This window comes from Octopus sinensis, linkage group LG6 (assembly GCF_006345805.1).
Source record: "Octopus sinensis linkage group LG6, ASM634580v1, whole genome shotgun sequence".
NCBI lineage: Eukaryota > Metazoa > Mollusca > Cephalopoda > Octopoda > Octopodidae > Octopus > Octopus sinensis.
In genome coordinates this window covers 31092255-31097254 of record NC_043002.1, presented here as the reverse complement: position 1 = coordinate 31097254, position 5000 = coordinate 31092255, and the positions used below count along the sequence as shown (strand labels likewise).

Below are 5000 nucleotides of genomic sequence, written 5' to 3'. Positions count from 1 at the left end.
AAAATAGTTCATTTTTTCATCTCTTATAAATATTGTGTTGAATATCGATGCTTCCAAGAAAATTACTGTCGTACCGATATATTACTTATGATTTAATAAACTTCGTCATTCCACTAACTAACAGATGAAAAATAATTTGCTGACTCCATTGAATTATGTACTCTATTGGTCAGTATATACAGCCTTACCAACCTGAACCACAGGAAAGCAAGACATTGTCATCTCTACGATTTAAGGAATGATTTGATAAAGATTTTAAATATATTTTGGCTATGCTCCTATAGAGAATCCTCATTTGATAATGTCTTCACTGTGACTAACTTTTCTTCTACATAACAAATGAAGTTTTGCTTCCTATGACATATTTATCGTAGGGAATTAAAAGAATGAGTTCATGAAATAGCTTTCTACTCCTGTCACACTAACCCACATGAAAGTGTTAAAATGAAATAAAACCAAATAGCCTGCTGGCTTCAGAATGGCTTATTCATTAAACACGTATACATGAAGTAAGCATTCAGTAACATACTTGCTCATGTAACTAGCATCAGTATTAACCCCGAATAGCTTTATAGCCTTCACTGTACGAAAAATACTGAGCTGGCAGAAACGTTAACATGCCGGCCGAAATGCGTAGCCGTATTTCGTCTGCTGCTACGTTCTGAGTTCAATTCCGTCGTTGCCTTTCATCCTTTCGGGCTCGATAAATTAAGTACCAGTTACGCACTGGGGTCGATATAATCGACTTAATTCGTTTGTCTGTCCTTGTTTGTCCCCTCTGTGTTTAGCCCCTTGTGGGTAATGAAGAAACAAATACTTTGGTCTATAGTTTACGTGTGATACTTATAATCAATCACATGTTCTTTTTGTAAACGTCTTTGGGCTACAAGACAAAATCTAAGCTTGTGATTAGGCTACTCACTACACAATTAAGGGTCTATTTCCATATGGATAAGTCTTTCAACCATTAAGTCCTCCTCTTCCTTTTTCTTCTTCTTCTTCTTCTTCTTCATCTTATTATTATTATTATTATATTATTATTATTATTATTATTATTATTATATTATTATTATTATTATCATTATTATCATTATTATTATTATTATATTATTATTATTATTATTATTATTATTATATTATATTATTATTGCCTGTACGCAGTTTCTAACGTTGGAGATGTACAACGCTGTCAGCTGTTCACTACCAGTGAACTAAGGTAACACCCCTTATTTTCGTGCAACATCCGGAGTATTCATACGGTTCCAAGCAGGGCTGTTTTAGGCAAGTGCTCCACCCTTATTGCAGCCCCTATTTGTTCCATGTATTTCTCAAGATTTTTACTCACTGTTCCCAGGGCTCCGAGAATTATTGGTACCACAACAAATTTTTTAGCGAGAGCAACTGATTAACTTCCCAAGCTAACCTGTTATATCTATCCACTTTTCTTTCTTCCTTATCGCATACCTTGTTGTCAGTTGGGTATGCTATATCTATGATCCAGCATCGTTTGCTTTATTTCTCAATTAACACTATGTCCGGTTTCCTAATCTTCATCTCATGGTCGCACTGAATCATAAAACCCCATAGGATCTTTCCATTATCATTTTCGATGATGCCATCGGGTTTATGTTTGTACCCACTTTTTTGATCTATCAAATCCATACTCGTTGAAAAATGTCCTTGGTATATTGTCATGACATCTCTTATATTCTTTCTGGACTAGTAGCGTACATTGACTGGTTATATGCCATACGGTTTCACCATTTTGTTCACGAATTCTGCACTTACTACTTACTGGTGAGTTGCCTGTTCTGTATTTGATGTAATTGGTTCTTAATGCTTGCTCTTAGGCAGCACAGATTAGAGACTACGTTTTCGGTTTTAAATCACTTTTAATCATCCATAGCCATCCTCTTTGTCTGTTTTATCATAAACATCCCTATGAAATTGTCCATGAATTCTTTTCTTTATCCACCTATTTTAAGTTTCATTCATTTTCAAATGATTGTACAGTACTTTATCTTTGCTATCTTCCGTCCTACATAAGCCTAACCTTTTTCATTCCATCAATAACGGTTCTGTGGCATTTTATACATACCATGCTATGCTGTTTTCTTCTATTCTAATGCTCTGTTTGCATCCAATCAGTCCATTTCTCCCTCTTTTTCTTAGTCTGTCTGTGTCACGTTTTGGGTGGAGTATCCTATATCTAGTGGAGTATCCTATATCTAGTGGAGTATCCTATATCTTCCTTATATTTCTGTCTAAGCTGTTTCGTTCGTCTACTGTCCATACAATTACTCCTACTCTATATCCAAGGAGTGAAACCGCCCAGATGTTGATAGCTTCAATCTTATTCCGTCCGTTTAATTTCGACTTAAGTGTCTGTCTCAGTCTTAGCAAGAACTCCACCGTAAATTTTTCTCTCATTTCTTTCTCCATCAATTTATCCATTTCGAAAATCCTCAAGTACTTATAACCCTGTCTCTTCTATTTGTTTCATAACTTCTTCCGATGCTAGCCGTTCATGCATTTGATTTTGCCTCTCTTCAAGACTAACCCACAACACTTTCTCAGTCCGAAATCCATTCTGATATCAGCACTGAAAGTATAGACCGTATAAACGAGGGAACTGACTTGGGATGAACCTTTACCATAAAGTTTCAGATTATCCACGAATATCAAGTGGTTCACTTTTTGTTGGCGGATCTTGAAGATAAATTAACTACCAGTTACGTACTGGGGTCGATGTAATCGACTTAATCCGTTTGTCTGTCCTTGTTTGTCCCTTCTCTGTTTAGCCCCTTGTGGGTAGTAAAGAAATAGGTATTTCGTCTGCCGTTACGTTCTGAGTTCAAATTCCCCCGAGGTCGACTTTGCCTTTCATCCTTTCGGTGTCGATAAATTAAATGACAATCACTCACTGGGGTCGATGTAATCAATTTAATACCTTGTTGTCCCTTTTATGTGTAACCCCATGTGGGCAATAAAGAAATAATTAACATAGCTTTCTTCCATTGAGAGGCAAAATTGTTTAGACACTTTTGATTGATTGACTAAATCCCACATTACTGTAGCATATTTTAACTATTATTCCTCAAAGAAAATATTTACTCTCTGGTGAGATTGTGTTTGGGTATAGACTCCTTTGCACTATTCCCAGGATGTGATTACCTCATACTGCTTAGTGTGTATCCTTCTCTAAACTCCCGGCAAATCATCACATTTTGGTAAAAGTAGGGTTTCGTCCCAAACCTGAAGGCTAGTTTTCAATATACGAGAAACAACTTTTGATATCTTAAGAAATGCCCTGATTAGACACTATTTACCATACATAATTCCATCTCATAGCTACCTTTTCGGCTTCGTATGTTGTGGCGATTATGCTGCAACAGATCTTAGACTTAATAGTTCAAAAATAAATGGCAAAATTATTAACACGCCAGACATCATGCTGTACATTCTGGTTTCAAACACCGCTGAGGTCCAATTTGTCTTTCATCATTTCGGGGTCGATGAAATAAACATCAATTGAGCACTTGTATCGATGTAATCGTCTAGCAAACTCATCTTCAAACATCAGGTATTTTGTATATAACTGAAAAGAAAATAGTACAACTATAACAGATTGGGTTCGAAAAACATCTCTTGTTGTTCGATCCTTGAAAATAATCTCAGGCCTTAGGCATCAGCATCATATCAATAAATCACAAGCATATATTGGGTTGTCCGGAAGTTCGTGTCGATCTTTAAAGGAAAGAAAATGGTCAATAAATACTCGCCATTACATTTTTAATCAAACAAATATGAACCATTTTGTTGTACAATGCGTCTCCATCTTTTCTTTAACTTGAAAATATCCCCTTTCCAGAACTGAGGTGGTTTCCTGGCAAAGAATTCATTAAGGTATCTTTTTACGTCATCTAAGGAATTGAAATTTTTACCATTAAAACTTTTTCTGCAAAGACATGAATAAGTGGAAATTCGAAGGAGCATTATCTGGTGAATATGGAGTGTGGGGTAACACATCCCAGCCGAGCTGAAGCAATTTTTGTCTGGTTCCCAAATCATCAAGAGCCAAAAATGAACTTTCTTATCTTCCATTTTAAAGGGTTACAAAATTAACACAAATGATAGGAACATAAACCTTCTTCCACGAAAAGATAGCTTAAATTATACTCTAAATGGAAGTGTAGTCAAATCCTATTTTATGGACTCAACCTTGTTTTAAAATAAGTCGAAAGGTAAGCTACTACAATCGGCACGAACTTTCCGGACAACCCAATCATTTATAAATAACAATAATAACTGCAGTAACAATGATCCTTGTCATCTCGACAAAGCACAATGCAGGGAGAGGAGGGCTTACTGGCAGTAGTAACGTATGTTATATCGAATTGAGACAACTAAAGTTTCTGCATATATATTCCTGCTTTAGCTAGTTTAAACAATTGTTTTCAAAATGAAATACAACTGAATAATTACTAATCCAGCAAGTGATATATTTTAGATTTTATAAGTTTTCCATGCTATAAAATATTGTTCCTTTATCTACCTATTTTATTGTTTTTCTTTTTACATTATAAATATTCTTTGTATCATTATTATTGTTATGATTGATATTATTCATTTTGTTGTTACCTTTGTTAATATTGCGTCTGTGTGTATATGGGCGTCTTCCTTTATCATCAATATTATTTTTATTACAGTAATTAACAAGAAGTATACTAGTATAACTATTACGACTATTTGTCTTACCGTCATCATCATTATAATTATTATTACTAGAATGTTTATCACACGTATTATTTTCATTAATAAACAATAATAATAATAATAGTAATTATAATGATAATAATAATAATAATGATAATAATAATAATAATAATAACAATAATAATAATAATAATAATAATAATGATAATAATAGTAATTATAATAATAATAATAATAATGATAATAATAATAATAATAATAATAATAATAATAATAATAATAAT

General features: G+C 33.7%; 1 long non-coding RNA gene across 1 annotated transcript in view; it reads left to right on the top strand.

The window, feature by feature from the left end:
• Positions 1-5000, top strand: part of LOC118763720 — a 21043-nt gene that overhangs the window by 6462 nt on the left and 9581 nt on the right. The window contains exon 2 of the long non-coding RNA XR_004999473.1: positions 546-550. This is a non-coding gene — a long non-coding RNA (uncharacterized LOC118763720). The remainder of the gene's footprint in view (positions 1-545; positions 551-5000) is intronic.